The sequence below is a fragment of the Tympanuchus pallidicinctus genome, unplaced genomic scaffold, assembly GCF_026119805.1.
Source record: "Tympanuchus pallidicinctus isolate F22 unplaced genomic scaffold, pur_lepc_1.0 scaffold21, whole genome shotgun sequence".
Classification (NCBI taxonomy): domain Eukaryota; kingdom Metazoa; phylum Chordata; class Aves; order Galliformes; family Phasianidae; genus Tympanuchus; species Tympanuchus pallidicinctus.
The window spans coordinates 12,497,222-12,510,265 of NW_026294733.1; the positions used below are offsets into that span (position 1 = coordinate 12,497,222).

Genomic DNA, 13,044 nt, shown 5'->3' on the forward strand with positions numbered 1-13,044 from the left:
GAACTGTGAGGATGAGCACAGGATTGCGGCAGATTCGTCACCGGGTGCAGCCACGCTGCGAGCTCTGCCGCTGGCGTCGGGGCCGTGCGGCGCGGCCGCACCGGAGCTGAGAGGCCGCCTCTGCGCCGCGGCCGCCGTCCCCGCCGTCCCTGCCCGCCGCTCTCTGCCTGCCCGTGGCAGCGGGCGCGGGGCGCAGAGCGGCCGCCAGGGGGCGCCAAAGTGCGGCGGCGGCGGCGGGCGATCCGTACGGGCAGCGGCGGGGCCGGGACTCGCGGAGCGGCGCCCGATGGCGCGGAGGGGCGCGGCGCCCCACGGGAGGCGCGGACGTGGCGGCGGGGTGAGTGCGCGGCGCCGGGACAACGGAGCTCGCGGCGGGCGGCGCGGAGTCGAAGGAGCGGGGGGCGGCGTGCCCCGAACCGCCCCTCGCAGCTCCGTCCGGCCGCGGCCCAGGACGGGTTGGTGAGCACGAGGCGCGGTCTCAGCGAGCCGCTGCTGTCCTCGGAGCCGGAGCCCGGAGCTGCTGCCCCGGGGCGTGTTCGCCCGTGATGCTTTCGGGCCTCGCCAGGCGTCCCAGCTGGCGGCGCTGTCAGAGCCCGGGTTGCCGTGCGGAGCTGTTCTCGTGCCCGGCTCCCTGCACCGCGCTGCCGGCCCCTGCGGGTGGTACTCGCGGGAGCGGCGCTGGGCTCGCTCGTGGGACCGGGCACGCTCCCGGTCGGAGCTCTGCGTCTGCTTTCACTTCTTCGCTGGCAGGTGATGGAAGGCGATGGAAGGCGAGTCCCGGGATATCTGAACATTCGATAAGCTTGGTTGCTTTTCGAATGTTTTTATATATCGCTTTTTTATATATATTTGCTAAAATAAAGTGAGGTTGCCCTCACTGAGCTGTGGTTGCTCGGGGTCCTACCCGTGGCCTCGGGCACCTCCAAGGATGGGGCACCTGCAGCCCTCTGGGCAGCTGGGATTGGCAGCGTGATGGGCTCAGGTACCCCTGCGCTGGAGGTGGGGGCCCGGCAGGTCTCATACCCCTGGCTGCACAGGGGGGGAGGGTGCTGTGGTCCCCCCAGCTGGATGTGGCCCACCCATGGCTGGTGGTCCCAGGCCACTTTTGGCCTGAGTTGAAAGGAACGCACCGCACCTGGCAGTGAGAGCCCAGCTCTGACAAGTTCACACTTTTCTGCAAAGGAAATTCCCTGCAAGCCTGGATGGTTTCCTGCCGCCTCCTTTGAGCAGCAACAATCAGGGAACAGTGTTTTGAACTCTGTCCTGAGACCTGGTGCTCTGGGTTTCCGTTCCAGCACGAGATCCTAAGCCAAAAAAACTGTCTGTTCTGCCAAGGGCAACACAAAGCCCGGCCCTGGAGCAGCCGGTCAGCAGTGTGGCATTAACTCCTCTGCAAAATGCAGCCAGGCCCCTTTGATGTGTCTGCTATCTGTGGCCTTTTCCTTCTTGTTTCTTCTTTAGAGAGCCATCACGCCTGGTGCAGCCACAGCCTGCTGACTGGTGCTGGGTTGCAGAGCCTTTGAAGATGCTAACACAGGTGCAGTGCTGACGGTCCTTGGCCGTGTCCTCTGAACAGTGCCCTGCTGGTGGGCTGGGAACGTGGCTGGGCAAGGCACTGGGGCTCATGAAGCAGAGGTGGGGAGGCTTGGGCACAGTGTGAGGGCTGTCCCAGGAGAGGGAGAGCCGCTCTTCTCGGGGAACGCCTGTCCCAGCTGCAGCCTTGAGGATGCTTCATGCCTGCTCTCCTCTGTGCTTGCTCCTGCTGTGGTGACCAGATGTCCTACTCTTTAGCGATGTTGTCCTACTTTCAAGTAGGTTAATCTATTTTTGCCTGGCCCAGAGTGTTGGACCGTCCTTTGCCGTGACTTTGCCTTTCTGTGTGTCCTGCGCCTGGTAGAAGATCTGCAGGTCACGATCCTGAGCAGCGCGTGAGGTTCTCCTTTGGTCTGTGTCCTGGGGAGGCACGTCTGGCCTTGCACAGCAGTCAGCCTGCTTGCTGGCGTGAGAGGTTCCTGCACGCTGGGTGTCCGTGCCTGCCTTCTGCATTAAGTGCTGGAGGACCTCGGAGGGTTCGTGCTTCCAGTTTGCTCTCAGGGTCTGAGTGTCCTCTGACCATTGTGTGGTACTGGTTTTTCTTGTTTGCATGCCTAGTCTTCAAGTGGGCTGTGCTCCCAGGATTTGGAAGAACCATGAGAGCTGGGAAGGAAAGAAGGACTTGCAGGGCCACAAGTGAGGCTGGAGCCTTGGCCTGTAACTGGAAACTGAAGGCAGGTTGAAGCCTAGACGCTGCAGGGAATGACCTCACATCTCACAAGCCTTGCTCTGGAAATAGCTTGTCTTTGGTGTGCAAGCCCCTACTAATACTGATCTGTCAATATCTGGCTCTTCCTCACCACTTGTTTTGCTTGAAGTTAAAACCTGTAGATTCTTGCTCATGCTACCAATGACACAATGAAGTCTGTGCTGCGATGGGTCTCTGAGCACCCCATGTGTCCTGGAAGGGCTGAAAAGGTGCAGTCATGAAAAAAGACCATGGAGCTGAGCTCCCTTGCAAGACAGTGGTACTGCAGCAGGGCTGCGAGGAAGGGGTGAGCATCCAGGGTGGAAGCTGAGTGCTGATGAGCTTTGGACCATGTCTGTGGTTTATTTATGGCCTACCAAATAATCTCAGGCAGTCAGTGAGGGTTAAGGCATCTCCTGTCCCGGGTTGACAGTACAGATCCAATTAGGCATGAAAGCCTCTAATTATTTGTCCCGAATTGCTCCGGTGGTAGCTAAGGCTCTGTTATCTCCTTCCTTTGTCTGTGTCCCAGCTGGAAATACCCCAGTGTCCCTGCATCTAGAGCAGCAAGCGTGGTGTGCGAGCAGAGTCAGCACAACCTAATCAGAGGAGACAGGCCGTGAGTTAATGAGGGGATGGACCTGCTTCGTTAACTTCAGGGAACTCTCTAAGCCCGGTCTTGACAAAGGACTGAGGTTATGTGTGGCTGAGATAAGACCCATGTGATGGTGGCTGTGGTGGGAGCTGGGTGGAGAGGCTGTGCCACAGGGAGGGAGGGGACGGCTGGCAGAAGGGATTGGTAAGCGGAATTGTGGCATGCTCCTCTCAAATGGAAGGTTGGACACCTTTTGAAGCAAAAATGTATGCAAATAAATCTGTCTCCTGTGTGAGGGGCCAGCTGAGTGTTTCTGCCATCCTTTCCAGGTCACAGGGTCCCAAAAAATGGGTGTTCTGCTGCCTTGAAGTGCTGCCCGAAGGCACGCCGTGCCCTTGTTTGCAGTTTCCACGTGCAGGATTTCTCTTTATGTAGGCAGTCCTGCAGGCAGAGCTTTCTGCTTGCTCTGTGCCTGGAGGAGGGGATGCAGAGACAGCCCTGAGGGTGCCCACCTTGGGGATGCATCCCTGGTGGCCGTGCTGATGGAGCACCATAACTGAGTGTGACACTTCTCCCTGACTTCCTACAAGAGACATGCAAACTGCCTATGCCAAGGAAAGTGCCTGTCCAGCAAGGCTAGGAAGCAGCTGACACATCCTTCAAACCTCTTGGTGTCCCTCCACCACAGGCCAGAGGAGTGTGTGCCAAGTTCAGAGCAGAGGGCTTCCTCCATGCAAATGGGGACGAGGAGGGTGGGCTCTTAAATCACAAAAACTGTTTCTTTTCCACCCACTTAGAAAGTGGAGCTATTGAATTTTAAACAGCGAAGACAAAACTGCCGAAGAAGCCTCTTCTGTGCTTGCCCGGTGAAGTCACTAATCGCGGTGGTGGGGGATCCAGGAAGATGCCAGAAGTTGGCCTTATTAATGACTCTGTTGTTGTCTGCTCCAGTTTGTTGGTCTTCGCTGTGGGGGACAGTTTGTCAAAGCGACAGCTCGTTTCCCTGCAGAAGCTTCCCCGTGAGCTCCCCGTGGGCAGGTCAGGCCGTTCCTCACTGCATGGCTGCAGTTCCTAGAGGGAACTCTGGTGCTGGCCTCGGAGCAGCGCTGGCATCACGGGCTGAGCCCAGGTGCTCTGGGTCCATCGCTCTGGTACATGAGTTCTGTCCAGGACCTTCAGCATCCAGCAAAATTGCTTCTCTCTGCACACCCGTTTCCAGTCCCAAGCTCAGAGGCATCAGGGCCTCTTGCCTGCATTTTTCTCCTTGAACCACTTAGTTTTAAAATAGAGCAATTATCTCCCTTCAGAAAGGAGTTTATTCCTTCCAATCTAGGGCAGTTTGACAGCACAGCAATCCATGCAGCTCTCTTTGGGAGCATGATTGTATTCCCAGCGTGGTGCCACGTAGCCGTGCTCACAGGGAACGAGGTCACATCAGGGCTTAGGATGTGCCTGGGCCATGGGTTCCAGCCTGGCCTCTTGGCAGCAGTGACATCAATCATCCCAAGGCTGAATTCTGCCAATGCTTCCCAGCCTCCAAGGCCAAGCCTTGCACCACATGGGCTCTCTAGATGGAGAAGCTTACCTTGTCTGTGGATCTATGTGATAAAGTAGCAGAGATCTTCAGTTTTTGCCTATGCATGTGTCAAGAAGGGATAGTCCTGCTGGGCTGGCATAGGCTCTGGGACGAGTCCTGAACTCATAGAGTCCCAGCAGCCCAGAATGGTTTGGTTTGGAAGGCATCTCAAAGATTGCTTAGCTCCAATGCCTGTGCTGTGGGGAAGGACCAGCTTTTACGTAGGCACTGCTCACAGAGGCTTCTCCAACCTGCTCTTGAAGTCCCTGCCCATCCCCCGTATGTCTTTCACAATGTTGGAAGTTTACTGTGATTCGGGGTATGTTATTACTTCTGGAATTAAATAGTGAGCATCAGCGTGACCCTTTTCAGAAGCTTGTTGTAGGGATGAGCTCAGTAATGGAGCGGATTCTGCCAGCATCAGCTGCCACGCTGGCGGCGGTGGGAAAGGTTTACATCCTCACATTATGTAGATCTCCTAATCTCCTCCGCCTTGGGATCCTTCTGCTGTTGTTTAATTAAAGAATAAGCAGAAAGGTATTCTCAAGGAAAATGAAGCTGTTTTATTCTTCATGTGTCCTTGATGTCCTTCTGACGTCTTGTCTGAGGACAACAGCTTTAAGCCCTGAATCTGAATGTGTGTCTTGCAAAGCCCATCATGTTAATTGAAAACAAAGCCACGAAACTATCCAGTCCAGCAGACTGGCCGTGATGTCAGAGAGGAATGAGGCATTTTTTTCGCCCTTCACCACCAGTGGTCTGCAAGGCTCAGGTGATGTGGCTGCAGCTCATGTTCAGTTTCATTTTCTGAGCTTTGTGTTCCTGTGCTAAGTCAGCTGCAGCAGAAATCACAGCCCTTACAGTGCTGTGATGTATGGGCAGGAGAACCAATGACAGTCTGCGTAGTGCATCCAAAGTCACATGGAAAGGTGGCATTAATGGTTATTTTCAGCGTAGCAGAGAAGTTGAAGAGGAGAAGCTAACTAAAAGCTGGAGGCCAGAAGTACAAGGGACACCTTTCTGAATTTAACCCTGCGCACAACACCAGGTTACTTATCTTCCAGCTGAGCATTTTGGCCTTTCAGTGATGCTGAAGCTGTGTCGTACAAGTTGGGGACCTGCCGAAGAATCCCAGGTGAGCTCTCAGGCACCACGAAATACATCTGTCTGGGCTTGAGGAGCCTCAGGATGCTAGAGCATTCCTGGGGAGGAGATGGACAGAGTCTCTGTATTGCTTGAGTCAGCAGAGCTGCTGTATCCAGTGGCTTTGGGCGAGTCATGGAAAAAATGAATTGAAAATTATTCGATGTTGGACCTTCCGAATGTTCTCCATTAAAACATTGTGAAGTACCACCATCTTCAGGCCCACCCCACGTGGCTGACTGAAGCCAAGCTCTGGAAGTCCTCAGGGTAGGACCCAAGGCCCAAGCTTCCATGGCCATCCCATTAGTGGACTGCTTTGGATTTAAGGTACAGCTCAAATGAGGAGGTGTTTCCCGTGCAGGACAGACAGGCCAGGAGAAATGGGGCTTGGTTGCTTTGGACTTCCCTGCAGAAGTGGCCAGTCTTCCCCCTGCAGCTCATAAGACCCCAGCTGCATGCAGCATCCAGCCCACCAGCATCGTACGCTGAATTACTCCACTGCTGAAGAACAAATGCAGTGGCACAGACCCAGCCATGGCTTCGCTAACGCCTGGAGGCAAGTTGCTGTCAGTCTCTTGCTTGACATCTGCCATCTATAGCATCTTTGACCAAGGCAGAGGAGTGTTTGTGGATTAAGCTCTGCTACACTCCTACACTGGGTAAATTCGGTGGCATTATGTATTTGTCATACTGGAAACTGACATTTGCAGAGGTGAAATGAGTTGGTGAGGGTCTTTGAGGGAGCCAGAGCTGTGGGGAGGGAGAGGAGGAGAGCCCAGGGACGCCATCGGGCCACATTGAAACTAGCCGTGTTGTGCCCTGAGAACATCTGCCAGTACTGGGCCTAATGGGAGACAGCAAGGACTGAACCTGGCATCCCATGAGATTGCTCTTCTCTTGTGCCCTGGTTTACCAGTGGACACCTCTTCCATTTTGCATATAACGCAACCGGTTGTATAAATATTTAGTCTCCCTGTTGGGAACATTAATTATAAATAGACACGAAGGTTCTGAAAGCTGCCTGTAGGTCTGGACACCCAATTTCCATTAATTTTAATGAGATCCAGACGTCCAAATCCCATTTGTTGGCCTTGTGCATCTCGAACAGGAGCCGACGCCCCACCAGCTTGGATTTGCACAAACACGACAAACGCTGCGGATCCCCGAGTTGCCCTGGTGCTGTGCCATTGTTCTCCGCTGAGGATGGCTGGCCGGGTGCTTCAGAAGTATTCATAATAAGTTCATTTAATCCATCCTGTTAGTGCTCTTCCTCTGCCTTCCGCCGACGCTCTGAGCCAGCCCCCAGCCCCCAGCCCGCGCGGTTTTTGACGGGGAGGCTTTGATGCTTGAAAATGGCAGCAGCGCAGAGCAGGTCTGAACGGAATGATTGAATTATCTGACTGATTAAAAATGTGCTGCGGCTCGGAAGATCTGACGGCGAATATTCGCTCCGGCGGCTGACATGGGAGAGAGCACATGCACACGGCATGTGTGAGTGTGTGTGTGTGCATCACAAAGGAGGGATGCGACAGGCACCCAGAGCTGCCTGCATCGGCAGCTTCTTAAGCTCAGCATCCTTTCCAAAGCTCCAAATCTTCTGCGTGATGCTCGGCAAAAGCTAAAACTCAGGGTGGTTGTGGAGATGATGATTACTTAGATAGACGTCAGCGGTGGTTTAGGAAATGGAAATTGAGTTAAAAGGTAGAGCGGGCTGGGAACTACTTACCTGCTTCCCTGCTCCACGTGGACCTGAGGAGTGATAAGCTGCTGCTGAAGCACAGCTCCCATACCCCGGGCAGTGGATGTGCTGTGGCGGTGTGAGGATGGAGGCAGGGCGTCTGTGGCCTCACTGCTGTCAGTGATGGAGCTATGGCTGTGCTGGTGAGTGAGGGGCAGCAGCTGCCCTCCAGGCATGTCTCAGCCTCCTTCCCAGGCCCCATGCAGTGAATTGTCCCTTCCTGGTGCCTCCCCGAAATTCAGCACCGCTAGAACTTAAGCAGAACATCTTGAAGTAAAATGAACAAAGATGTAATGTAAAAGTGTTTCTTTGTTAATGAAATGTATTTTATCAGCTCAACGAGCTGACAGGGAGAGTTTTATACAGGGGGAAAGAAAATGAAGTAGTGAAGGTTGCAACTGTAGTTCTTCATTGCAAAACTGATTTTTTCTTAAGTTAACTGCTCTTCATCTCTACTTGAGGAGATTACTATCTTCTTCTGCCTCCCAGCTCAAAAGAGACGAGGCATTAGGCTGTAACTAATTGCTTCATCAGGAATAATTTTGGTCTGGTCTCATTGCAGCCACCCAATGAGTTGTTCTCTGTCCCTTTCCGCTGCGCTCGCTGCGGTGACGTTCAATATCTGTGATGGCTTCAGCCACGTCGCTTCGTGCTCCCCATCCCACTTTCAGTGATCATTTCAGCAAGATAAGTGCTATACCCCCAGCAGCCCTAAGGGCACTCATAGCTCATGTCGTTCTGTGTGTCGTCTCCCCATCAGCTCCGCACAGCGCCCTTCTTATTGGATCCGCCGCGGCAAGCAGGGCTGTGCTGAGCAGGGAGGATCCCCTGCATGGCTGTAAGCCTTGTGCAGTGCAGCACTCTGCTGGCTGTGGGAGCCCCACACCCTCGGCGCTTCTGCTCTCCGTCTCTCCCAGCAGGTCCCAGCTCCTGTGTTTGTGGAACCTCAGATCACTTACATGTCCCTTCCCACTGTTTTCAAGCTTTAACTCATAGACAATAGAATGTAAATCCAGTTTATCATTCCAGAATTGGCTTTTAATCCTTCTTCCTCCATTTGAAATATTTGAAAATTAGAGCCAGAATTCCTAGGCTGGATTCAGACTGACAACTTCCATGTGTCTTAAGGGTGCCGACCGGTAACTGGACCAACATCACCAGTTGGTAGAAAGGGGATGGTGCTGTCGTGGTGTACATCGATGCCACGTGCTTGGGTCACAGCCTGCCAGCTCCTGCCAGCGGGCTGGGCACACACAAAACAGCTTCAGAATCACAAAAACAGCTTCAGACACAGCAAAAAACAGCAAGAGAAAATCCATGTTTGCAGAACAGCTCTTCAGCCTCAGGCACTGAAGTTGCAGCTCTGCTGCCAATAGCGTGGCCCCAGAGCTTCTAAAAGTGATGGGTGATAATTTTCTGTTATCAAAAGTGTGGCGGTGAATGGGTATAACTCTATATCAGACCTCAGCCCAACAGATAAAGGTGAATTGATTACTGAAATTAATGGTTGCTTAAATGACCTAGTTGTGTTTGTTATGAGCCTAATGTAAATCCTGAATTGATGACATATGCAAGGCACTAAAGAGTGGTCAATTTTCCTAAGCTAAGAACAAGAAATGGTTGGTAAAGAACGGAATAATTTGTGATAAAGAAGGGTTGTTAGGAGAACTTTGATAGAGGCTGTCTCCTCCCCAGCATGCACAGGATTTTGCGGTTATCAGAGATATTCTGAGCTAACAGTCTGTCATTGTTAAGGATGACAAAAGCAGCAATAATAATAGTTATAATAAAAAAAGAACAACAGAAAAAGCAAGGATTTGGTAATAAAAGCTATGAATTAACTGTTACGCGATGCAGAGAACTGGAAGGCTAACTGGAAAGAGCAGTGAATGGAAATTATTTTTACTAGTGTTAAGAACTATAAGTGAGCATGCCTGTGTATACATTCATATGCATGTATGTCCAGGAGAAAATAAATGCTGCAGGTTGTTGTGGGTATCAGAGCCCTCTGCAGCACCCAGTGGGGACAGAGCTGCCTCCCCTCCCATCTGGCTGCATCACAGCGACTGGTACCGAGAGTTGGTGAGTCCCAGCTGGAAGTACAGGGCATCTGCTGTGGAAAAACAGCAGTGGGAGGATGTGGAAGCAAAATCATTCCTGGGGACATGCAAACATTTACAGTGTTTTTGTAGAAAAAAAAATTGAGAAGGCTGCACAGCCCCCAGAAGTGTCCTCGTGTGCTGTGAGTGCCATGAGCTGGGCACGGCTGGAAAACTGCCTGTTGGAGGGATGCTGAGGTGGGACTCACGAGACTGAATGTGCACAAGTCTATGGGCCGGACGGCTGCATCCCAGGGCTCTGAAGGAGCTGGCTGAGGTGGTTGCTGAGCCGCTCCCCATCATATTTGAAAAGTCGTGACTGTCAGGTGAGGTCCCAGATGACTGGAGGAAGGGTCAGGTCGCTGCCATCGACAAGAAAGGGAGCAAGGAGGACCCTGGGAACCGCAGGCCAGTGGGTCTCACCTCTGTGCCTGGTAAGATCATGGAACAGATCCTCCTGGACGAGGATGCTTCATCAACATGAGGAATGGGCGTGTGATCCGAGACAGCCAGCACAGCTTACCAGGGGAAGGTCATGCTTGACCTTCCGGTGGCCTGCTGTGCTGGAGTGATGGCGTCGGTGGACAGGGGAAAGGCAACCAATGTCATCTAGCTGGACTTGAGTGAGGCCTTGGGCACGGTCCCCCACCACATCCTTACCTCCAAATTGGAGGGATGTGGATTTGATGGGTGGACCACTGGATGGATAAGGAATTGGTTCAAAGGCCGCAGACAGAGGGTGGTCATCAACGGCTCTGTGTCAGGTGGAGACCGGTAACAAGCGGCGTCCCCCAGGGCTGTGCCTTGGGACTGGTGCTCTCTGACATCTTTATCAGTGACAGCGATGACGGAATCGAGTGCGCCCTTAGCCATTTGCTGGTGACACCAAGCTGAGTGGTGCGGTTGACACGCTTGAAGGAAGGGATGCCATTCAGAGGGACCTCGAGAGGCTGGAAAGGTGGGCAGGGTGAACCTGATGAGGTTCAACACAGCAAAGTGCAGAGTTTGGCACTTGGGCTGGAGGAATCCCAGGCATCCATACAGACTGGACGGAGCTCCTTGAGAGCAGCCCTGCAGAGAAGGACCTGGGGGTCTTGATGGATGAAAAGGTGAACGTGAGACAGCAGTGTGCATTGCGGCTCGGAAAGCAAATGGGATCCTGGGCTCCATCAAAAGAGGGATGGCCAGCAGGGACAGGGAGGTGATCGTCCCCCTCTACTCTCCTCTTGTGAGGCCCCATCTGCAGTGCTGTGTCCAGGTCTGGAGCCCCCAATACAAGAAAGGGAGCTGTTGGAGAGGGTCCAGAGGAGCGACAAAGATGAGCAGGGGGCTGCAGCACCTCCCCTATGAAGACAGGCTGAGGGAGCCGGGCTCTTTCAGCCTGGAGAAGAGAAGACTGTGGGGTGACCTCATTGCAGCCTTCAGTACCTAAAGGGAGCCTACAAACAGGAGGGGAATCAACTCTTTGAAAGAGTAGATAACAGCAGGACAAGGGGAAATGGTTTGAAGTTGAGGGAGGGAAGATTTAGGTTGGATGTCAGGAGGAAGTTCTTTACAGAGAGAATGGTGAGGTGCTGGAACAGCTGCCCAGAGAGGCTGTGGATGCCCCGTCCATCCCTGGAGGTGTTCAAGGGCAGGTCAGATGGGGCCCTGGGCAGCCTGGGCTGCTATGAAGTGTGGAGGTTGGTGGCCCTGCGTGTGGCAAGGGGTTGGAGATTTGTGATCCTTGATGTCCCCTCCAACCCAGGCCATTCTGTGATTCTGCGATTCTGTGTGGATGCTGAGTTGCAGTTAAGGTTCTTGAATTGCCAGGGGAGGTCAGCAGGACCTGCAGGCAGCGGGTGGGTAGATCTGGCTTCTCCACATTGGTCAGAGAGCTTGTAGAACTCGATTTTAACAGTGCATCCCATAGAGGTGCAGTGTCAGGACCACAGATTCCCATTGTTCACCCGATGCTTGCTCCCATCAGCCTGGCTGGAGTGTCCCATGCTGTGCAGAGTACTGCCAGTTAACTTCCATACCTGCTGTGTGGTCTGCAGCGTTCAGCTCTGCTGCCTGCAGTCCCTGTAATGCTCCCAGATGTGCTCCCATTGCTTGAGGCTTGAGGGGTGGGCCTGGTGTCGGTGTGGAGGGAAGGTGGCCCCTCCCAGAGACTGCTCCCAAAGAGCCCACGTCACAGCTGGCAAGCAGCATCTGCACTGTTCATACGCAGGGCAGCTGGACAGCTTGTACAACATCATTATAGTTAAGGAATTTTCTTAATTCTGAAAAATGTGATGACATATGCAAGGCATGTGACAGAGATTTGCAGACAGTCCAGAAAAGCTTGGGTTCTCTCTTCCTGCAGTGCACTACAGCTGATCAGGACAAGCCCAGCACCTCATGGGACGCGGGGAGGTTCCTCCCTGAGCCCAGCTGTCAGTGAGCTCATTGCCAGGAGCAGTGATTGATAACCCAGTTATATATAGCCCCACTAGTGCACGTATGCTTAGAAACTAGAACCTCATTTTCTCGTGCTGCAAATGTTGCTTCTTAGGACTGGCTGCACAGAAATTGGATTTTGCTGCTTGCCCTCAGACCCGAACCGTACAACAGGCTGATGAACATTGATCATGCTTTCTTTTTTTTTTTCCACTCTGTTAAAGCTCTCGAACCTGATAATTGGTAGATTACAAATACATTAGCATTGATCCGAGACAGAAGCAGGACAAAGTTTTGTGATAGTGTGAGAGGAAGGAACCCAAGGGAGGTTAGCCCAGACCTGTCCCCATCCGTGATGCCGGTCCCATGCCATGTGCCCCTCCTGCTCAGATCCTTTCGTTCACGTGTGGGTTTGTTGGACAACTCCTGGCCTTAGCTGCAGGGTGGCTCATTACACGGTTCATTACCACGGCCATCCCTGGCACACAGGCCCAGTGCTGTGCTGTGGATATCCCTGCTGGAAGTGCATCCGGCCTGGAGCTGAGCTGCTCCAGGACATGACTTCATCGAGTGGCTGTGCTTTGGTGTTTGGATGCATTGCTAGAGATCATAATGATGTTTTAAATACAAGATGTTGGGGATTTGTCTGCTTATTCAGCAGCGTGCGCTCTCTGGAGCGAGCGTTCCAGGTCCAGGGAGTGGTTTTCTGCAGGGAATTGTGGAGCACGTCTTTGGGACTGACCCCAAACCCTTCCTGCCTGCTCACAAGTCCAGCCGGTGTGGCAGACTTCGGCCCATTGTGAGCTGTCGGAGGGGAAGAATGCGTGTGGGGCACAGGGCTGAGGGCGGGCAGCTGTGGTGGCCTGCCATGGGCTGTGCATGGCAGGGGGCTGTAAGGAGGTCTTGTGGTACAGTATGCTCGTGTCGAGCTTGTAAGGAACTGACCAAGATCCAGAGAGCCCTGACCTGAGTGCCCACGGAAGCGTGGGTCACTGCAGCCACCAGCTGGGTGCAGGGACAGGAATGGGGCACACAGAGCACGGGAAGTGCTGTGTCACCATGGCCCTCCAACCCACCCTGCATCACCAGCCCCCCTGCTCAGCAGGGCTCAGCCAGGTGCCTCTTCTAGCGTGTAGATAAAGCCATTGCCTTTGCACACAAGGGCTGTTACAAGGGAGATGTGTCAACCTT

At 53.5% G+C, this 13,044-nt stretch overlaps 1 protein-coding gene across 1 annotated transcript in view; it reads left to right on the top strand.

Annotated features, from left to right (window-relative positions):
- Positions 1–224: 224 nt before the first annotated feature.
- Positions 225–13,044, top strand: part of PSD2 (pleckstrin and Sec7 domain containing 2) — a 73,319-nt gene continuing 60,499 nt past the window's right edge. Inside the window, exon 1 of the mRNA XM_052684499.1 lies at positions 225–337. The gene's annotated coding sequence lies outside the window, so the exon portion shown is untranslated. The remainder of the gene's footprint in view (positions 338–13,044) is intronic.